At 47.5% G+C, this 23,634-nt stretch overlaps 1 long non-coding RNA gene across 1 annotated transcript; it reads right to left on the bottom strand.

The window, feature by feature from the left end:
* Positions 1–9,832: 9,832 nt before the first annotated feature.
* On the bottom strand, positions 9,833–13,505 carry LOC307182878. The gene is made up of 3 exons (XR_013827283.1): positions 13,439–13,505; positions 10,896–11,014; positions 9,833–10,202 (listed from the first exon to the last, which is right to left on the bottom strand). It is a non-coding gene; the product is annotated as an uncharacterized lncRNA (long non-coding RNA).
* Positions 13,506–23,634: the final 10,129 nt, after the last annotated feature.

Below are 23,634 nucleotides of genomic sequence, written 5' to 3'. Positions count from 1 at the left end.
GAAGCTTACCCCCCTCTGTCATGGCCCTCCCTGCCCCTGCCACTCTTCTGCCCCCCCATGAGCTTGGTGTTGACCCCTTAGCTCCAAAAGGGGATTGTACCAGGAGGTGGCACTCAACAGATGACCGTCTCTTCACGCAAACTGTGTCTGCTCCATGAAAAATCAAGTCTCCACTTAAAGTACCTTCTGTTGACAGTGTAATGACTTTTATCAAAAGAAAAAAATAGATTCTCTTCTGCCCCCTCTCCAAATTATTTTCTTCTCTTTATCCTGTTTCTCCTCCTCCTCGTCCTCCTCCTCATTCCCTCTTTCTTCTCTGAGCCGTAAGCTGGCCAAGAGCAACCGTTGGCACTTGCTTCATTCCTTCTCAGGCCTTCAGAGATTGTTAAAAATAATAAACTCCCAGCTATTGCTGATGGTGGCACTTGCGTGTTCACAATCCATCAGGTGGCATCATTTAACACTGCGACAGCTTCATCATAATTACCAAAACCAAGGATTTTATTATACGTTGAGTGTGCTCCTGCCATATGGTTTTGAAAGACAAGTCATTTCTCAGAAGAAAGACTAGTTTAGGAAATGTGAATGTTTAAAATTCCCCCACAGCGTTATAGCTTTTCGAAGTTCTTTTGCTTCCTAATATGAGTTTCTGGCATCTTACTTCTCTTGCCTGAGGATGTATTTGGAATGCAATCCTGTATGTTCAAAACCTCTCAACCCCGCTCTCTCCAGTCTTTGGGCAGGCCTGTAACTTGGGGTCTGGGCCAGGCTCTGACATCAGCCCAGGTGCATATCCCTGCTTCTGGACTCTCCTTGCCGCCCCTTCTCTGCTTTTTGTCTAAATGTCAACAGCTCAGGGCAGCTCAGTTCTCAATACGTCCCTTGGGAAAAGCCTCACTGGCTTAAGTTCCTGGTTCCATAATGTCACAGGTCCTCAAGTTTCCCAAAGCTTGAGAAAAGATGCTTCCACCAGGAGACATCTGAAAAGTGGGAAACGTGGGAAATCTGAAACATGAGATTACCTTAGATTAGATTTTTTTTTCAAAGATTTAATGTAATTCTATTCAGTGTTTATAAAAGTCAGAATGGACCAACAGCTCAATGTGAAAAGACTCCACCTGAAACATCTGAGGGGCTTGGAGGCCAGGCAGGAAGCTGAGCTCAGAAATACAAAAGTCTCTTTCAAAACTTTGAGAAGATAGTGCTAAATGGCAACGAAGGAAACAAGAAAACAAGCGTGCTGGTCTCGCCTGTTGAGGGTCTGTTGCATGCCAAGCACTGCTGCATGCTGGGGGCTCAGGAGTAAACAGGAAGAGGAAGCTGCTGCTCTTTAAGATCTTGTATTCTACCAGAGAGAGGTTAGGAAAAGAAAGGAAGGAAAGAAGAGAAGAAAAATGTCAGCTGGAGATAAAAGAAGCAGAATCAATTCTTGGGATGTTGGAGTTTTCTGTCTGGACTTCTCCCTGGATCCTTCTCAGGCAGTGGCAGTAGGCGGTTATAGATGAACTGAACCCAGGGTTTCTGAAATAAACTCTTTAAGGGACATGGCCACAATATAGAGAGGTGCAGGCTGGCACCGCAAGACCCCAGGGGTGTCATCCACGCAGGCGACAGTGGGAATGGCACCCCCTGGAGTTGTGACTGGTACCTAGGTGTTCCCTAACTTGTGAGATGGTTTGCAGACTTAGCATCTCAGGTCTCGGTGTTGATTCTTTGTTTTCCTAAAAAAGCAAAGGAAAAGACCCTCCACTATTATCTGGTCCGGAACTCCAGAATCTCCCAAGGCTGTTATCGGAGGACCGCTTCCAGGGCTGATTCTGAACGGAAGCCTCACCTTCCTTGGGGCAGAGTAAATGAAGGGAAAGCTGGATACAGTTTCCTTCTCCTCCTATAATTCCCTGGCAACTTCCTCCAGAGCTTTTAACAAAACCTCATAATGATATACTCCATGAGTGCTGTTTTAAATGTTTGGTTCTGGTGGGCGTTGGGGAAATAGAATTAAAAACAAATTCTCCTCCCAACCCAGGAAACCTCTCCATCGAGGTAGAAAAGAAAGAAAACAATTTTATTATTGAATAAGCATTAAACCAGAATGCGATGCGTCTCTCAGGCAATCCGCTAGGAGATAGCAAAGACAGAAAGGAATCTCGTCCTTTTATACGGCCGAGCAGATACAACCAATTACATACACGGTCTGAAGATAAACAATAACTAGCCCTCAAGTAAAAAAGACTTGACAGCATCATTGGTCACACATAATTCATCTTAAGATGAATTCACTTGGTAGTTGGGGTAACCCCCTGTGTTAGCTGGATTTATCCAAAGGAAAAATTAACTTCTCCTACCTTTATGACAGGAGGTAGTTTTGCAGCTCGGAGGCTTCTGTCCTCCCAGAGAAACAGGGAGATAAGGGCACCATCTTCCTCAAGCCTGGCATTTCAAAGAGATGGTTCCCAGGTCCTTGAGAAAGCCCTTCCTGCTCATAAACCTGGCAAGAGGTTTATTTAGCTTTTTAAAAAGATTTGCATACATTTCAAAGAGACAGAGGAACAATTACAAGTTTCCAAAGTAAATGCTCTAAGAAAAGGGAAGGGGAGAATTCTCCTCTTGCTTCGACAGGGAGGCGTAAGCCTCTTATTTTTAATTTGTATTTGTCTTTACAAGGGCATGAAGAAACTATTGGCAAAACTTTGGTTTAAAATGGTTCTTTTAAAACTAAATTATGAAATTCTTCTGAGGGGGAAAATTTTCAATTTCTTAAAGAAGACTCTCAAGGGGAAAGGAAAGCCACTACTCTTGGTGATGTAAATCCACTTTATGCAAAACAGTTTGAGCATTTTTAAGTAGCTTTGAAAAGTCGGCTGTTGCGCAACCAACAGCAGTTGCTATGGTAGCAAAAGTTAGTGTTATTCTAATCTACTTGGTGATGAAGTGTCTGGAGCTGCTGCTCAGTGCGGGAAGCCATGTTCTGTGTGTGGAGTTGTTCGATTTTGCACCATATTATGGGAGGAATAAGCTGAGGAGACTGTGGCAATCAGGGTGGAAAAGGAGGGCAGACACAACGTGAGGTCTGAGCAACCGTGAGTCAGAAATGAGAGAAACCCTGAAAATTAGAAGCGCTTGGGTTCCGTCTCTCTAACCAGTCCTTACTGAGGACTGGACTAGGGTTGGGATGGGGAGAACGACTGAAGGGTCCCCGTGTGTTGCACAGAAATGTGGTGATTGTACACACACGGCCTCCTCCAGCCCCTCCAGCCGCTCAGCAGGATACACCTCATTGCACCCATTAGGACCTCAGGACTTGTGAAAGCGAAAGGGACATGTCCGAGGTCACAGAGCTGGTGGCTGAGTAAGGAACAGAATCTAGGATCTCGCTCTCAGAATGGGAGGAGCTGGCATACTGATGTGAGAGTAAATTCGGAGAAGAAACCCGTTTCACTGGAGTGTCGTTGGTGAATTTAGGTTCACGTTATCTAGAGAGAGTCGGACAAAACAAAGAGAGAAAGCCAATAGCACAGATGAGGGCTTCACTGGAATGTAAGTCACAAGGGGGTGAGGATTTTGTCTGTTTCAGTTAGTCCTGGCCTTAGAAGAGCGCTGGGCGCACAGAAGGGCCTCAGTAAACAGTGGCTGAGTGACCGCTACAGGAATTCTTGCAGCAACAGAAGGCTGAGGGAAGAACACAGTGGGAGTTTAACTAGGTGGATTTAGGGTCTCGGTAAAGACTAAAACAGCACATATCAAGAGCCGTGAAGAACTGTCTAAGATTTTATCCTACTTGCAATCTACCAAGTTAGCCTGTCACGGTTCCATGGGTGCTGGCACAAGACACAGGTCTCCTGGGTCAGAGCAAAGGACTTTGGGACTCATAGTGACAGCAACAGCCAGAGAGACAGTGGGGGTTTTTGCTTGGTTGGATTTTTTGCTTCCACAGGATGACATAAAGAGGTCTAGGTGACAGAAAGAATGCCACGTGACACCTGCATTTGAGGACAGGAATCCTGAACTTAGGGAACCCGAATCTTTTTTAATTGGCAGTAAATATGCCTGCCCTTTGCTCCAGAGGCAAACACAACAGTCTTTATCTTCCAAGGCCATTCACTGTGTAGATATCATTGAAAAACAACAGCCTGGAGCAAACAGAGAAGCCTCGGCTGGTAAGACAGGCAGAAATGTCAAAGTCCCACAGAGAATTAACTGTGAACAATAAACTAGCACTATTTTCCCTCGCTGGAGGATCACCGCTCTAGGTAATGTTATTGAGAACACCCATGTGCAGAGGAATGTCAGGGTAAACAATGATGGAGCCGCAAAGTGGACAGCTTGCCTGAGGTCTGGGGAGGAGTTTGGGAAGATATTGAGTTTTGATGTTGTAACCATTCATCAATCAGATTCATATGGATAAAAGGAAGGAACACAGAAATGACTTGTAATGGAAGCTTAATTCCGTAAGTGCACGGGGCCTTAAGTATCTTAGCCTGGATTCCCCCCAAAGCTTCCATGAAGATAGTCTATTTGGGAATTAATCCCAAGAAACAGAAGTGAAGGACGGTGGAAGTAAAATGGGGGAGAGGGGAGAGCTGATCCAAGGATGTGTTATCAAGCTGGCCACCTATGTGGGCAACAGCGCTCAGTCCCATGGGGCCTTCTGAGGAGTCGATGAAATGCATCCAGAACGATCTTCCTCGGAGATCAGAGAAGCCTGTAGCCATTGGCTCTGTCCCCCACTGATCGTGAGAGACAACTTGCCTTGATCACCCAGGTTACACATGTATGAGTCCCGAGCAGGATCCTTGGGTTTCCTGGGCCTGAGGCAGGAAGCAAGAAGCAAGAAGCTTTACCTTCATGAAACTGGTCAAGCCAGTGTGGAACTGCCTGCCACAGCGGGGATGGAGTAGGAGACGAGGCTGGGGCTGAGAAGATCTGAAGTGATACACGATGGGCATAGCATCCAGGCTGCCCCCGTACTACTCAGATCTGCACAAATCCTCCCGCAAGGTCCCTTCCTCACAGAGACCCCTTCAAGGTGGTGGCCAACCATGGTCTCTCCCGAGATATAATGCAGCTGGTCCTGAAGCCATAATCTTCCTCCTCTACCGGTCAATCTAGATTTCCCTCGCCCTCAGCCAGCACGCTGGTCTATGCTGCCTACCTGTTGGGGAGACCCAGCTCTTCACTGAAGGGCCTGAGCCCTTAACTGCCTTGCCCTGGTGGGATGCTGGTCGCTGAAACTCCCCACTCACCGTTATCACCAGGCTTGGAAACACTACGAAACTCCAGTGAATTCTCTGGGCTCCAGACCTGCTCCCCACTGTCCCCACAGTAGAGCAGCAGCCCCAGTACCTCGTGGTCATTAGGGTCAATTACACACACCCCAAGTCAGACATGTCATATCACCTTAACAATCACTGTCCCGTGTACTTGGGCGGCTTCTAACCTCCAGCCCCAGAGACTCCCCGCCCAAAGGCTGGGGAAACACGTTCAGCTCACTCTCCAAGAAGGTCGGAGGCGCTGAGGAGTGGGCACCTCAGGGACAGTCTTGACTAGCGATGAATAGGAGCGGGTAGATAACTACCCCAGCCATGAGGCCCCCTCCAGTGAGACTGGAGCAATTCCAAGGCATGTTCCACATCATCTCCCACTGCCCGCAGTGGTGACCTGTGGTCATTAACACACACCGTATGGACTCCCTTCCCTTCCCTGTCTTACCTTCTCGCTCCCCTGCTGGTGTTTCCTGGAATCACTCCCAGATTCACTTCTCACTCTCACAGTCTAGTCTCAAGAGTCTGCTTGGTGGGGAACCCAAACTAGGATGTTCGGCACCAGAAGTAGCCCTAGGAAGCAGACCCTCGGGCTGGGATCCTGGAGTTGGATCTCTCACTGGGCGGGGGGCAACAAGGGTCTGAATTCTGGTGCTAAGCGTGGTGGTGAGACGCCCTGGCGAGCTGCAGCATCCCAGCGCTACATAGGAGGAAGGGGACGCACAGGCTGCGGTGCTGGCTCTGGCACTTGTGAAAACAAGGAATGACAGTCCTTATAAAGATAATGGCAATGACAGTGTCCACAGCCATGGAAGCCACAAAGAAAGAAAACAGCAGCCTCTCCTTTCCTGCCAGACCTGTGTATTCTAGCTACTGGCGACACAGCTCTGCAAACAGCTCATCGGTTCATGTTGCATCCTGGAGCTCGTCCTGCCAGCACTGCAGGGTGTTGTCCCAGAGCCAGCACTTTGGCTAAGACTTGGACAGAGCGCTCCATTGTTACATTAGGCTGGCTCCTTCCAGCTGATGGGGTGTGGAGGAAGACCAGTGGAAACCGTTGTGTGTGCCACTGTCAGCCCTCCTTTCTTCCGAAAAATGCGTCACTCATGCCGAGCCCATGTCATTCAGAATATCATGCCAGTTCTGCCAGTCCACAGACAGGAGTGCTGGCAGACATACTGTAGACAGGGCAGGCAAACCCTTATCCGCCGTAGGTAAAAATCTAAAAAGCACAAATTGCTGTCCCTTTAGGCGAAGAAGGGGTCTGATGTGATCAACATATTACCAGGCCGCTGGCAACTTTCCTCAAGCAACGGTGTCTTCTCTGGGGTTCATCATCCGTCTCATCTTTATTCCTATTGGTCTGTGACAATTCTTACTATACTGATATTAACAACTTGGCGTATATGCTATAAATATTTCCCCCAGTTCTATTTTGCCTTTAAGTTTTCTTTTTTTTTTTTTCCGGTACGCGGGCCTCTCACTGTTGTGGCCTCTCCCGTTGCAGAGCACAGGCTCCGGACGCACAGGCTCAGCGGCCATGGCTCACGGGCCCAGCCACTGCGCGGCATGTAGGATCTTCCTGGACCAGGGCACGAACCCGTGTCCCCTGCATCAGCAGGCGGACTCTCAACCACTGTGCCACCAGGGAAGCCCCTGCCTTTAAGTTTTGTTTTTGATGGGTTTATAGACAGAAAAGTGTCTCCTTTATGCTTTTGGTGAAATCTATCAATATTTCCTGTACGGTGTTTGCCTTTGTTGCTGTGCTTATAGAACTTTCCTTATTCTGGGGTTGTATAAATAGTCGCCAGTATTCTCTAATCTACTGATGACTTCTTTTTCCTACCCTCTTTCTTTTTTTAAAAAAAATAAATTTATTTATTTTATTTTATTATTTATTTTTGGCCACATTGGGTCTTCGTTGCTGCGCGCGGGCTTTCTCTAGTTGTGGTGAGCGGGGGCTACTCTTTGTTGCGGTGCACGGGCTTCTCATTGCAGTGGCTTCTCTTGTTGCAGAGCATGGGCTCTAGGCACGCGGGCTTCAGTAGTTGTGGCGCACGGGATTTGCTGCTCTGTGGCATGTGGGATCTTCCCGGACCAGGGCTCAAACCCGTGTCCCCTGTGTTGGCAGGTGGATTCTTATCCACTGCGCCATCAGGGAAGCCCCCTCTTTCTATTTTTTTAACATTTAGATGTTTCATCTTCTGGTGTGAGGTAGGGATCTAACTTTTTTTCCCCAAAAAATGATTAACCAGGACTCCTAACACTGTGTCTTGGATCACCCAATCTTTCATCACTGGTCTGACATGCTGTCATCTTCATATGCTAAGTTCCTCCAGGTTCTTGCTCTATGTCGAGACTTTCTCTTCCATTCTACTCATGTACCATTCTGTGTGCCAGGTCTAAACTGTTTCAGCTGTCACAACCTGATGCACTTTAGTATCTGGGTGGGAAAGCTTCCTTCTTTATTAACCATCCCTAAAGTTTCCTGACTATCCTTGCACATCTGTTTAAAAGAGGATTCGAGGGTCTTCACGTGCACTGAGAGGCAAGACGGGTGACCAAACCACAGCTTAGATTATTCACTCTCCCAGCAGTTATGGAGGGCTCAGGAACCTCCAAAAAGCTATTTTTGCCAAAGTCTGTAACTGCGGGAGTCACAAAGGCTCCATATCCAAAGGGGAGCTGGAGAAGGATTCATTCACAGAGAAGGATTCAAGATATGCAAGTCCCTTGCCCCACTGGACTCCTTTAAGAGAGCTGGAGCTGGGTCCCAGAACAAACAGAGACCCGCTAAACTTGAGGGAAAAAACTGTCCACCCATGGAGATGACCAGGAAATGGCCACCAACTCACAAGCAGGCAGGTCTCCAGCTTGGGCTGTGAACTGCCACTAAGTAGGGAGCTACCAGATCCGAAGGGGAATATGGACCAAAAATGTCAGGCCTGGACAAGATGGAAGAGTATGTTGAAAAATCCATCTTTTGAATCGGTTGGACATTTTGACATGTAAGAGATATTCACAGTGTAAGAGTTGTAACTTCGCAGAGGGACAGAGGGCAGGTTGAGACCCCTGCTGCATCTAGAGATGTGTCTGACTTTTTCCCTTTCAAGTAGGAGTTAAAATTGAAAAGAGGACAAGAATGCTGTTGTCACAGAAGCAGGCTGTGCGGAAACAGAGACCACATGCACCTGTCTCATCCATTTGCTTGTGAGTTAGCAGCACTTCCGAAAAACTGTAATACGGCTCAACTGGAAAAAAGTGGACTCACTGTACAAATCTTGGGAGATTTTACTGTGAGCGTGTGTTTGCTTTAAATGAATACAACAGATCTGATTTTTTTAACGTGCTTTGTTTTTCTTCACAGGCTATTACTGATTAGGAAATAATTTGTTTCTAAAGAGATTCTTTGTGGGACTTCCCAGGCGGTCCAATGGTTAGGACTCCACGCTTCCACTGCAGGAGGCCCGGGTTCAGTCCCTGGTCGGGGAACTGTAAGCCGTCGATGTGGCCAAAAAAATAAAAAATAAATTTAAGAACAAGCGATTCTTTATGTTTTCAAAGTCATAATGTTAACAGCTTTTTGAACATTTTCATTATGAAAATAAAGAAAGAATTGAGGAAATCTAAATTCAGCTTTATAAATCTGGATGTTTACTGGATTCTTTTTGCACCTCATTTAAAGGCATGTGGACACACACGGCGATTTGTGAATAAGATGCGTGAACATTTGTTTTATAAAGTCTGTAAAGGGACATGAACAAGGATGCTTAGTATAGTGTTGTTTAAAGTGGCCAGGGGTTGGAGGCCAACAAGGTGTCCATCCCTGGCAGAATGAAAAGGTGGAATGTGGCGGATGCACATCATGGAATGTTCTACAGCAGTTAAAATCGAAAGGTCAGTTGTTCATATAACTACATAGATAGATCTTAGAAACACAGAGCGAATGAAAATAAGAAAGAAACAAACACCGGTAACAACAATTAAAAATACACATGTAGGGCTTCCCTGGTGGCGCAGTGGTTGGGAGTCCGCCTGCCGATGCAGGGGACGCGGGTTCGTGCCCCAGTCCGGGAGGATCCCACATGCCGCGGAGCGGCTGGGCCCGTGAGCCATGGCCGCTGGGCCTGCGCGTCCGGAGCCTGCGCTCCGCGGCGGGAGAGGCCACAACAGTGAGAGGCCCGCGTACCGCAAAAAACAAACAACAAAAAACAAAAAAAACATATGTACCCAACGACATTTACAAGATACATACATAAAAAGCAATGCACATTAAATATACTAGAATGGTCTCCTGTGGGGAAGAAGGTAATGAGAGTGGGGAATGGGGATAAAAAGGGAATAAAAGAAAAAAAGACTATTTTATAATAATTTTCCCATTTCTTTTTCCTTTATGTATACTTCATATTTAAATTGTGGTTTTTTTTCCCCTTCTAAATCAGGAAGAAAGCTTCCCACCCACAAGATTCTAGGGAGAGAGATGAATATTCACCATCTAACTTTTGAAATTGACATTTATTTTGTGATTCAAGAAGAAAAGGTGGTGGGAATAAATAACATAACTGGGGAATTTAATCCATAAAATTGGGAAAACAAATTAGGTTTTATTAATAAAATTTGAACTGGGTACATTCATCAGTTGGGGGGATTTATTTCGTTGATGATTTTAATTTGGATAGGGAGAGATTTTCATTAGTGACTTTGCTCATTTTTATGGGAATTAAGTTTTTTTCCCTTGTACTTTGGGTATGCCTTCACCACTGGATGCAAAACCCGTCACTCAGACATGACATTTCCATTTGGTGATGACTTTTGCACACCAATAACAAAGGAACTCACTGAGAAATCCCACAGGATGATTAGTCTCTAATACTGCATTCTGCTTCTGTTGTGGTGCAGCCGTGGGATTTCAGCGGTGTCTGTGTCTTTTCTGAGCTGGCTCTGAGACAAGATTGTTAGCAGCACCTGGGTCCAGCCGAGCCTCCTGAAGAGGTGGGGTTTCCAGCTCAGACAGGTTGGGGGAGGGATCTTGAGCTGGCCTATGACTCAGGGCTCCCTGTGCCCTGGCCTGGGCCAGGCTCACAGAGTTGGGCATCCCATTCTCGTTCTTGGGTGAGAAGTCAGCACTCCAGAGCGAGGCAGGGAACTCACCTCACTGCTTGCTGAGACACTCGGTGGCATTTGTGGGCGGCACTGCAGGGCAGCACCATCAGACATGCTGCTACAAGGCTTGCCGGGGCCTTTCAGCAGGGGAATGCCCTCCCAGGGGAGAGGCACTTACCTCTCTGCCACCCCTACCAAGCCCCGAAACAGGCGGTGTTGGTTGCCCTCATTCCCCAATTCCTCGAGCTGAGTGTTGAGTGTCTTTGGGTAAGTATCCCCTCGACTTACAGAGGAAGGGGGGACAGAGTCAGTAAATTTCAGAAGCCATAAAGATGCTTATGGTATGCGGTACGGTACGCCACTAAGTTTTATGCCAAAACTTGGTGGCGTAAAACAAAAACATCCTTGTTTGCTTGAGATTCTGAGGGTCAGGGATTCAGATACAGCATAGATGGGTGGTTCTTCTGCTCATGTACTATCCTTGCATTGGTGACTAGGCTGACTAGGAAAGTACAAAAAGGCCTCACTCACCTGTCCAATGGCCCGGTGCTACTCCGGGTGGCTTTTTTCTCTCTCCATGTGTTGGTTTCTTCATATGATCTCTCTCTCCAGCAGGATGGCTTGGACTTCCTTACAGCATTGCAGCTGGGCTGCAAGAAGAAAAGCACTTACTTATCAAGCCTCTGTGTGCACCACGGTTGCTGATGTCCCACTGGCTAAAGCAAGTGACACAACCAAGCTCAGAATCGATGTGGGAAGGGACCACACCAGGATATGAGTACAGTAAGTCTCCTACGTATGAACCTTCAAGCTGCAAACTTTCAAAGACGCGAATGTGCCCAGAGAAAGGACAAAGAGAGACAAGAGGAAGAAGTAACTGAAGAACCGAAGAGATTCACAACACAGGAAATGGCAAGGGGATTTTCTGTATTTGAGGAGGCATAATTAATTTTTGAGGCACAGGACCTGAACGCAGAATGGTATACAAAGGTTGCAGCAGCCATTCAGAATGCAATCCAGTGCTACCGCGTCATCTATGATGAGAAAAAAAGAGCTGCTATCCAGACATCACTGGATCGTTTGTTTTCAAGAGGGTAGATAGAACTGAATCCAGCGAGGAACCAGAACCTGTGCCATCCACGTCAGGCGTAAGTGACGTTGCAGCTCGCCCTCCGTCTCCTGTTGCTGACGATCCTTCAGCTCTACCATCTCCCACCTCCTCTCCCTCCTCCAGTCAGTAACTCTTCTTGCCTGTTCACTCGATGCCAGCCCCTGGATGCCAGCTGTTGTACTCTACTACTGTACTTTTCAAGGTACTGTACTGTAAGGGTCAAATTGTTTATTTTTTGTGTGTGTTTCTTTGTGTTTTATGTAGTATTTGTGTGAAAAATATTTTAAACCTATTACGGTACGGTACTATAGAGCCGATTGTGTTAGTTGGGGACCTAAGCTAACTTTGTTGGACTTACAAACAAATTGGACTTACAAATGTGCTTTCGGAATGGAACTCATTCGTATGTAGGGGACTTTCTGTACTGGGAGGCATAGTTCTTTGGCAGCCACCAAAGTACCAGTCTACCACAAGTTCTAATTATAGATCTTACAGCCAGGCAAGGACAGCCCAGGGATACAAGCAGAAGGAACTACTTGTTATCCTGGAAAAGTCTGGAGTTTTATCATCTGCTAAAGAGCTCAGCCAGCTTGTGGCATGTGGCTCCAGGGTAAGCACCAGTATGGCCTCTCTAGCCAATAAGAAGCCTCTAGAACTGGGAGTGAATGAAGGTGTCCTGAACCAGCCCCAAAGCACCAGTTCCACGAGTCTGGGGTGAGATCTAGGCACCAGAGTAGGCAATGGGAGGATGAGTACCCCAGCTTCCTGCCCCTTAGGGGCGCTCCACACCACCTCCCAGAAGTCCCCCGGGAAGATTGAGCTCTAGATGCAACAATGTCATCTGTTTATTTAAAATGGTTCCCATCCTTTCCCCGTCTTACTCCTCCACTTACCTATCAGGGCTTCTTCCCAAATAAGCCACTGATACTCAAATTGGGCCTCAGGGTATGCTTCTGAGGAACCCCAGGTTAAGACATTGAGGGCTGTGGGCCACTGCATGATCTCAAGAGTCATTCCCAGCTGGAAAAGTCCATGATCTGATCAGGGATGTGGAGAGGTGGACCTGGCATTATACAGGCATAGGCTTGAGCCCCTGCTCTCCGGCTCACCAATTCTGTATAAAGAGCTTTTGTTTTCCAGGATGGTCACCAACAATCTATCTCATCCTGGTGTGCACACGCCATTCCTCCCATCAAGAGATGAAGTCTATTTCTCCTCTCCTTTGATTCTGGGCTGGCCTTATGCCTTGCTTTGACCGGGAGCGGGGCGGGGGAGGGATATTCCAGAACTTCTGCACCCAGACTTTAAAGAGCTTGTACCTTCTACTCTTTTGTCCTCTTGGAAGCTAGCCGTCATGTAAAAAGCCCTGCCACACTGCTGGAAAGACCAGCATGGAGAAACAGGGGCCCAGTCAGTCCCCAGCTATTCCAGCGGCTGGGCACTGGGGGATTTTGAGACGTCCAGTGAAGATGTAAAAAGGGTAGTAAGATACAGTTAACTCCTCTGTATTCCTCTGAATAAGAACCAGGCCTTTCCTTCGTTGCTCGGGCAAAGAGGAGGAGTTTACGATTGTAAACGGCAAGGCCGTGTGCGTGTATGCGTACGCGCATGTGTGGTGTGTGGGCTGAGTGAAACAGGCCGTGCAGTTTCCCGCGCCCTCACAGCCTCCCTCCTACAGACCAGGCCTCAGCCACACCTGCCCCCTCGATGCCCAGACTGCTAAGTCATCAAGCCTCCAGCACGGCCAGGACCTCACTGTGCCAGCGGCTAATGTAGCACTGGAGCCCAGCAGGGGAAGCCTTTCTTCCCTCTGGAACCATCCTAGGATGCTACCCGCTCCTCTAATGCAGTTAAGGTTCTCCTGGAAGATGCCCTTCCCTGAACCCCCTGGAGGCGTCACTGCTTAACCTTGCACACACACACACACACACACACACACACACACACACACACACACCCCCACCTTAAGGTCTGGAAGTTGGGTCCCTGTCCTCCGTGACTGGTTATCCACTGCTCCACCGCACCACCCGCTGCAGGGCCGGTAAACTGGAGTGGTGAGTCTAAGCCAATCACAGAGCTCCCAGTCTCTTGCTCGTGATTGGTGTAGGAGTGAGCATGTGAGCCAATTCTGGCCAATGAGATGTGAGGGAAGGTCTGCTCAGGGAGTTCTGGGAAAGGAGTCTTTGCTCCTGCGAAGGAGACTCCCAGAAGGCGTGGCTCTTCTCTACCAATGAGCACTGATGGGCCTGGGTGATTCCTGGAGCTGCTGCCGCCGTCTTGGAATCATAAGGGTCAACAATGATTGGAGGAGGCTGAGGCAGAGAGATGGGAGGAACCTCAATAATATGATTATATTTTTGAGTCGTATTAACCTGAAAGCTCTCTTACTTAGGGACGTTTTATCAACCGAGATAATACAAGGCAGTATTGTTTGTTATCTAGACTCAAAGACACCCTAGTGAGGCAGCCCTGGGCTTCTCCCACCTCCAGGGGGCGCTTCCCTGGGACCCTCCCCTGTGCACTCAGGCACCTATGTAGATCCAGAGGGTCAGAGGTCCCCTGTGTGTCCTGCTGCCAAAATCTGCCTGCCAGATTGAATACCCACTGCAGAACAGGTGTGACTCTGACCCTGAGGTCGTCCTCCAGCCAAAATGGGTGAGGGCTGCTGATGCCTGTCTTCCAGACCCCCTTGCGTGGCACTACAAGCCCTGGCATTTCTCTTCAGCCTCATTTTCAAACCCGCTTCACCGCACTGTCTCTGCTTCAGGCACACGGTTCATTCATTCACTTAACAAAACCTTTCTCCAACCCTTGACCTGTGCCTGGCATTGTGTGAGAAGAGAGGACACATAGGAGAAGCAGGAGTTGCCCCAGCGCCCAGGGAGCTCAGGCTCTAGTGAGAGAGCAGGGGTGTACATGACTGCAGTACGAGATGCCAGGTGCTACAAGACACGAGCGTGTGCACGTCAGAAACGTAAGGGAAGAGTCTCAGGGAAGCAAAGGAAGGTATCACAGAAAAGGTGACATTGAGATGGGTGAGTTGGGTGGGTGGGAGAAGGACATTTACTGCATCCTTAGCAGCCTCTGTTCCTCAGCCCCGTCATGCAGACTCAGGGCACTGTGCCTTTGCACTGGCTCTTCCCCTACCTGGAATGCCTCTCCCTTGCTTCACTGGCCTGGAAACTCCTCCAAGGCCCAAGTCATAGAGTATGTTCTGTGAGAAGCTGTTCATGACTCCTCTGGGAGTGTCATGTGCTCCCCTCTGCTCCCACATCTTTGCACTCATTTCATTGTGAGAATTTGTTCCTGTTTTATGTGCTTGTCTGTTCCTTTCATCAGACTGTGAGGAAGGAACCAGTTTGTACTCACCTTTATATACCCAGCACCTGGCCCAGTGGCTGGCGCATACTAGACATCTGAAAAACAGTTGCTTTCTGCCTATGCCCTTTGTCCTCTCCCAGCCATGTTTTCCAAAGGGCTGAGCAGGCTCTAATATGATTGAGAGAAGCAATGACAGACTATAGGAAGTCCTGTCTGTTGGGCAGGCCCTAAAGGAAGCGGTCCAACTACCAAGGCAAGAGGAACAGCCTTCAAGACCTTTCCATTCAGGGCCACCATGTACAGTGGTTCAGGTTGTTTACTGCACAAAGACATTGAACCAAGGGGTTGGGGTGGGGGTGGGGGGATGAAATACAGCCAACTCTCCATTTACCAACCTTTTTGCCTTTGCACAGTGTTGCATCCACCCAAAGGGGCACCTTTTCTTAATATCCACAAAAGTCCTATGCAGAATAGCCATAGCCCTTGTCCACCTGTGGCAGAACCCTCACTTGTCACAGGGCTCCCCTGCCAGCCCCGAGCCTCTAGGGTATCAGGGCCTAACCTGAGAGTTCTTGCTGAAGGACAGTTCCGATGAAGAGAAAACACCATTTGCCATAGCGCTATTGCTCTTGTTTACACTGTTCTGTTTTCTGGAAATTATACAAAGATAATGTTGCCTAGCCTACAATGTACATCGTGTTTGCTTTCAATCATGAGGGAAAGTGTGATTCTTACCATAAATGATAAGCATCAGTTACATGGGTCAATACAAAAAAGATCCACTGAGGGAGGTGAAGTCAGATACAAAAAAAATAAGCACACAGAAATGCTCATCTTAAGGACCCAGACAGTTACTAAAGCTGCATTACAAATTTAGCTCTGAATTTCCTGGAAGCCAAAGTTCAAGGGCAATCTTGATCAGTTACATAATCTTTCATTCAATCAACCAAACATCGTACCAATACTGATGGCTATCTACTTTTTGCCAGGCACTGGGGTGGGTGGAGGAGGAAAGGCAATGGTGACAAGACAAGCATGAGTCTTGTCCTCATGGAGCTTACAATCTACTGGGGAAAATAAATTTTTGAAAATACAAGTAAACAGACAAATAAGTAAAATGATTACAAATTCTAATACATATAATGAAAGCAACAAATAAGGGTCTGAGAAAGAGAATAAGGGATATGGGGACTTCTATTTCTAATAGAGTGGTCACAGAAAGCCCCTCTAAGGAAAGACAAATAAGCTGAGGCCAATTGGACAAAAAAGGAGCCAATCATCAGAAAAAAGGAAAGCGGGGGGGGGGGGGGCAGAGATGGGAAGAGCATGTGCAAAGGTCCTGTGACAGGAAAGGAATTGGAGAAAAACCTACCATTTACTCTAGGTCACACATTTGATAGCACTGACCCACTTCATCATTCTCCTTACCATCAGTAAGAGTCTGATTCCCTGGCTGCTCACAGTTTAAGGCATCCTGCCCTAACAGGATATATTCAGGAAGCCTCAGGTCAGTGTAATCACCCCATATCCCCTTCTGCAGATTCAGCCAAGCCATGCCCCAGGCACTGGCCCAATTCAGATTGGAGGCAAGGGAGTCTCAAATAGCTCGGATCCCCACGGGGTGAGGTTACATATGCAATCACCATTCCCATCAGTCTAAGCCAGTGTCCAATCTTTTTTCTAAATTATTTTTATTGGAGTATGGTTGCTTTACAGTGTTGTGTTAGCCTCCACTGCACAACAAAATGAATCAGCCGTACAGGTACAGATATCCCCTCCCTTTTGGACTTCCCTCACTTTTAGGTTACCACAGTGCATTAGGTAGAGTTCCCTGTGCGATACAGTATGTTCCCATCAGTTGTCTATTCTATATAGTATCAATCATGTATATGTCAGTCCCAGTCTCCCAGTTCCTCCCACCCCACCCCTAAGCCAGCGTCCAATCTTTGACCCCTGGGATCCCAAGTGACCCAGGTCCAGAGCCCAGGAGTTCTCCTAATTAGGATAACAGAATATTTATAAATAATACATGGGGGTTTCCCTGGTGGCGCAGTGGTTAAGAATCTGCCTGCCAATGCAGGGGACACAGATTCGAGCCCTGGTCTGGGAAGATCCCACATGCCGCAGAGCAACTAAGCCTGTGAGCCACAACTACGGACCCTGCGCTCTAGAGCCCGCAAGTCACAACTACTGAGCGCACGTGCCATAACTACTGAAGCCTGCGCACCTAGAGCCCGTGCTCCACAACAAGAGAAGCCACTGCAATGAGAAGCCCGCGCACCACAACAAAGAGTAGCCCCCGCTCCCTGCAACTAGAGAAAGCCCACACACAGCAACCAAGACCCGACGCGGCCAAAAATAAATAAATGAATTAAAAATAAATAAATAATACATAATGCCTGGGGGCCCCTTGTACGTTCTCTGCATTCTTGCCCCTCAAACCATGTAGGCTTGAGCCAATAACACCCACACCAGCCATGCAAAGAAACTAATTGGAACAGAGAACCCTGAACAGAGTTTGCTGTGACTTTCCTTCCTTCCTTTCTTCCCTCCTTCCTTCCATCAATCATTATATGCTACCTACTCTGTGTAAGGTCCTGTGCTTTCCATACTGAGAGGGTGTGGATAGGGTGAACACTCAGCCCGGACCTTTCTCCCACCCAGGCTCGCCTCTCCATCTGGAGTGGCTGCCACCCATCTCCTCTGGACCAAATTCCATTCCTCTTCCAAATGGAAGCTGTCGTCTTTGGCTCAGCGACCTCTATGTGCCAGCCATCACTCCAAGCACTGGGGTAAATCAGAGAGACATGGTCTGCCTTCAGGGAGCTTAAAGTCCAGTGAGGAAGGCGTTACACTCATCACTCCACGAAGCATGAAGTCACTCCACCCGTGGTGCGGGCTGCGCAAGGACACCACAGGGGCCTCTGAGAGTTAGTGAGGCGTCTCAGCCCCTCTGGGGGGTGCAGGGAAGGCTGTGCAGAGTCTTCAGTAGGTACCAGCACATGGGGGTTTAATGTTCCCATACTGGGTCAAAAAATAGAAAATATAACAAATAGAAACAAAAACAGAGGGGACAAACCCAGACCTGCCTCGTTAGCTTTGTTCCCCCACAGCTGAAACTTTGCAAGACGCAGACCCCAGGGCTTCACAATGTGCCTCTGTAGAAACGATCCCACCATTAGCAGCAGGTTCCTGGGTTCGGGTCCTGGTGTCATCCCCTTCCTCACTGTACTGCCCTGACTTGTCTGTTATCATCCTCTCTGAGCCTCAGTTTCTCTGTCTACAGAATGGGGGCAACATCTCCCCCACGGGGTTGGCAGGAGAATCAAATGAGAGAGGCTTTCTACACGGTACAGGGTGCGGGACTGGGCTTCACTCCTCCCAAGGTTCTGATCACTGTGACAGCCACGTGTTCTCTCTTGTCATTAAAGGCACTCTCTTTCGGAAAGTCCCAGAGTGTCGGTTTTGTCGACCCCCAGACGTGCTGGTGCACAGCAGTGTTCTGAATGTGCCCCTCACAAAGCTACGAGATTCCTGCCTCAGTACGAATCTCCTGTCCTCTCTGTCCAATTCTGATTTGACAGCCTGCTCCAAGTATCTATTTGATACTGTTGACAACCAAAATAGAAATCCCATCTCCAGCTACCCTGGATACAGCTCGTCACAGTCTTTAGAAGACAAACTTGGTGATGGGCTCGCTTAGAATTCTTTCTAGTAAAGGAAGGAGTCACAGAAGCTAGACGTTGTGTCCCTTCATCCAGGTGTGCGGCAGAGGGAAGCGTGTTAATAGACTGGGGGACAGGTGGAATGTTCCCTTTTGCCGGGCAGAAAGCTGTTCGCTAGTCATGCCTGTACTGCGCTCCGGCATAATTTTGCTCAGATGAATAGAAGCCGTCATTTAAGACAAATCTACTCCGAGCCAGGCCCTGTGCTAGGTCTCCGTGTCCAACACCGCTCGTGTTCACAGCCACCCTGCAAAGCCAAGACTGTCGTGTTCATTCTATGGATGAGGAAACCGAAGCTTCAGAGAGGGTTAATAATTTGTCCAGGGACTTCTCTGGTGGTCCAGTGGGTAAGACTCTGCGCTCCCAACACAGGGGGCCCAGATTTGACCCCCGGTCAGGGAACTAGACCCCCACATGCTGCAACTAAGAGTCCACATGCTGCAACTAAAGATCCTGCGTGCCACAACTAAGACCCAGCGCAGCCAAAATAAATAAATATTTTTTAAAAATACTAATTTGTCCAAAAAGTCACCCAACTGCAGAGTGCTAGGGCTGGGGTTTGAGCTCAGGTGTCTGGCTGTCCCTGCCCCAAGTTCTGCTCGCAACACCACTCTCTCTCTGCCTCAGTCATGGGCATTTCCCATCCCTCCCTTCTGTCCTTGGCCTCTTTGGGTCCTGGCAGGCGCAGCTGGTACCCGACCCCTGTGAGACGCATCGTTGTTAGACAGACTCAGGGAACGCTGGGCTGAATGTCCCCAGGGCCCCTGTGTCCGTGCTGACCCAGTCCCTACTTTGATGCCGACTTCTTAGTCTGACCTTTGCCCTGCTGAAAAAATCAGGAAGCCTCTGGAACCCCCAAGCTGGAGTCTGCCCCAGACCACCTGCTGATCTCCTTCTGCCAGTCACCACCCCTCAAGCCCTCTAACTGGCCTACACTTCCAGTCGCCCTGCCACCAGGATGGCCTCCAGCATCGGGGCATGAGCTAGTCCACCCTTTGGACCCTGGAGCTCAGGCAGCCCTTCTGTCTTGTTTCAAGTCCCAGACTCGTGTTAGCAGAGGTCCCCCTTTAGAATACCCTGCCTTTACTGACATTTCTCTCTGCCTATATCCAGCCCCCAGGTGTAAAGGCAGGAACCATCGCCTGGCAGGTGCTCTGCAAGGAACGGTACTCAACTAGACTGCTGATGCAAGAAGGGTCTTTACACCCATCCTGTCCACCCCTACACTGCAGAGAGGAGACTGAGGTCCAGGGAGGGGAAGAAGCACAGGGACAGGGTGAAATATAGACAGAGTAAAATCTAGAACCCAGATCAGGTGGTTGCTGTTGATTATCAGGACATCTAGTTACGATTAGCATCTGGAATGGTTTATAGAAGATAATGCTATAAAAATGTGGGGCTAGGGTCCTGTGGCCAGACCAGGGCTTACCTATATATGTTTTTCACCACTAGAAAAATGTACCCCTTCTTCAGTCAGACCCAGCTCCTCACGAGGACAAAGGCCCAGCAAGCAGACCGAGGACTAGATTTCAGGTCCTACTTGCCCCTTCAGCTGAGCACGTTTGTGCAGTGAAGCACCTGAACAACCGTACATGGCGGCCTTGCACATATAACACTGAAATAATTTGCTTAACTGCTTCTTCTACCAGAATAAGGGCTCTTTGATAGTGGAGTCCTGTTTCATTAACTGTTGTATCAGTCTCCATCTTGGTAAAAAGCCTGGCACATAGGTGCTCATGGAAGCCTGCTGAATAAATGAACGGATGAATAAATGATTCACTACTTCCCTTTGTAAATATTCACTTAAGCGACTCTCATTTATATATTACTTAATTTTCTTTAAGTTTTAATAATGTCCTCCATCTCAGGGTACCCATGCAACATGAAAGCACTCCTCCATCACAGGAGTGCTGAGAAGGTAGTTGGAAGCAACAATAGTTTTCTTATCTCCTTGGAGAAGGATACCAGCTATTACTGGGGTTTTATAGATGAGATCCCCACTGTTCTCCATAAATTCATGTGTCTGAGCTTCTGTCTCCCTGGTTATGCATTGCTGGCTGGCTGAAGTTATTCTGGGCATTTCTTCAAGTGTCACTGGTAACTTAGAACTCACCAGTGACAAGCTGGCAGATTCACTTACAGAATGCAGCTCTTGAAAACTACTAATGATGCCGTGAAGAGACAGGAGACAGGAACCAGCAATATTTGGTCTTCGGTTTAAAGCATAAATATCTGAAAATGAGAAATTCCTTGGAGCCAGCCTCCCAGATGGAACATTTAGTACTTGCTTACATAAAGAGCTACAGAAGCCAAGAGGTCAGGGCCGAGCTGCAGCAAGGGGGGTGCCTAGGACCCAGGGGGAATGTGCACTGCGGGGGTGGGGAGGTGTCAAGAGCATTGCCCAGCTGACCGTGAGCGATGAAGGTTGAACTTCCCTCCATCCACTATCCATTCACTCTGCTCAGATCAGAGCACAGTGCCAGGCACTGTGGGGAGGACTTCGAATGTGGCGGGATTTTTAAAATGAGCAAATTGGTGGTGTTTTATGAGATTGCAGACACATCTGAAAGAGGAAGCTGCAGAAAACAAAATGAGAGGAATCTCCCCTTTCTTCTCTCAAGAGAGCCCGCAGAGCTCTCCATGAGGTCTGCCTCAGGGGAACGAAGAGAGGCTTTTAATTTGTCAAGACTAGGCTCTGGGCACAAAGAGCTGGCTTGTCTGGCATGGGCAGGGGGTCTGGGATGGACAGGAAGAGGCTCAACCCTCTGAGAGACCCAGGTCTCCCTGAGATAGGGAGCCAAGTGGTGTTGGGAGGGGTAGTGCTATGCTGGTGAAGCTAACGACCGGCCTTAAGGCAGTGGGGATGGGTCTTGATTTGCACTGTTGACCGATTTCTGTGGTGTAAATATTTCCACCATGACTGACGTCAGGCCACCAGCTTCATGTCACTGCATAGGAAGCTGGGAAGAGGGGAGCAAACAGTCGGCTCTCACAAGCCAGTACAAGCCTTCCACAGCACACCAATGACACGGCAACATGTGCCCACCTCCACGCAGATCCCCAGGAGGGGGCGAGACCCTTTACAGGGTGGCCCATGGGTGCCAGGGACTGAAACCCAAGCTCTGAAGACCTCGTGAACTATTGCAAAAGATCTCAGAGCCTGGCTCGGCCTGAAGGAAGAGGAGCCACCCTTCCTTGGAATGAAACATTTGGACTTGAACTTGAGACTCCAACAGTGACCATATGGGACTGAAGAACACAAGCTTTGCTGAAGTTTCTGGTTTGTGTAAACCGTCCTTGCTCACCCTAAGGAGGGGGTGCTCCAGGCAATGACTCAACCATGGTGACTGGGAGCTCACAGCCATATTTAATTTGATTTACAAAAATAAAATAGCGGGATGGTTCTTGCATATGACCGTGGGGATACAAATTCATACAGCAACAAAGAGATGGCTGAGTCCTTCTGACTCTCAAGGGCTTATACCTTCACGTTTCTCAGCTTACGAGAGAAAATGAAACAAGTATTCAAATACGCCCAATAGAATGTGGTGTGGACCACAGGAAGGATACCAATATAGTAAAGAAGACTGTCACACATTTCTATATGACTGCATTGGCAAAGAGCTTTACACACAAGATCTCCTTTCATCCTTCTCAGGACCTTCAAGATTCTGCAAGAAAATCATTTTCAATCTAAAAGTCTATTCCCAGCCAAACGATCAGTCGAGGGATAGCAGATTAAAGACACTTTGAGACACCCAATACCTCACATGTTATACCTCCCACACACCTTTTGTTTAGGTAGCAAATGTAAAACAAGAAAGAGGAACACACAGGATCCAGAAAGCAAGGGATTCAATCCAGAAGAGCAATAAGGAGAAGTCCCAGGAAACTGTATCCAGTTGTCCTAAAGAGCAACCAGGAGAGAGAGCGTATGAGAAACCTGTAGACATTGGTAGGGAGAAAAGCAGGCAAATGAAAAACAAGGCAATTGTTAACTCCAGGACAAACAATGGGAGGGTTGTAGGAGAGCTCAGTACACATCTACCACAACAAAACATGAACCAATGTCTATAACTGATAAATGAGATAATATCCATGTAAACGTATTATTTAGAGACATGGTAAATGTAGGGGAAAGAAGTCAGAGGATTTGAGGGTAGTTGCCTCGGGGGAATGGAACTAAGAACATGGAGAGAGGTGGGATACTACTAACTTTTTAAACTGTGTACATTCATTATATCATTAAACAGAAATAACAGCTTTGAAAAACCTATAGTAAAAAAGTATCATGCAACTTGTAATATGTTACACAACAAATTTTAACACACTAGAGAGAAGCAATATAACCTCTGTATCTGTAATCCGTAATAAGAAAATGTTATAAATTTGAATTTATAAAATAAAATTTGAATCAATTTTTTAAAGCCAAGGCCCTAAAGGCATAAACAACAGACTTAGAAACATTTATGGTGGGTCAGAGACTGTTTTTCTCTTGTACGTAAATATTTTACATTTTTTATTTCAAAATAATTATAGACTCACAGGAAGTTGAAAAATATTAATAGTATGAAGAGGTTGGTATAGCCTTCACCCCGTTTCCCCCAATGGTTATATCTTGCATAACTATCTTACGATATCAAAACCAGGAAACTGACATTGGTATAGTGTGTGTATAGTTCTGTGCCATTTTAGCACGTGTGTAGATTTGTGTCACCACCACTATAATCAAGACATAGAACTATTTCACCACCACAAAGACTTCTCTCCTGCTACCTCTTATTCATAAAACAAGGCAAACCCTAATCTGATTCCTATCTCTATAGTTTTGTTACTTTGAGAGCATTATATAATGAAATCATATAGCATGCGACTTTTGAGATTGGCTTTTTCCATTCAGCATAGTGTCCTTGAAGTTCATTTGGGTTGTTGGCCACATCCATAGTTTATTGCTTTTCTTTCTGAGTAATACTCCATGGTACGAATTTATCACAGCTAGTTATTCACCTATTGAAGAACGTTCCACGTGTTTCCTGTTTTTGGCTATTGCAATAAAGCTACCATAAGCATCTCTGTACAGTTTATGTGGACATACGTTTTCATTTCTGGGGTT

The sequence above is a fragment of the Stenella coeruleoalba genome (genome assembly GCF_951394435.1).
Source record: "Stenella coeruleoalba genome assembly, chromosome: 2".
Lineage (NCBI taxonomy): Eukaryota > Metazoa > Chordata > Mammalia > Artiodactyla > Delphinidae > Stenella > Stenella coeruleoalba.
The sequence above is the reverse complement of the archived record's forward strand: the minus strand, read 5'-3'. Positions and strand labels throughout refer to the sequence as shown.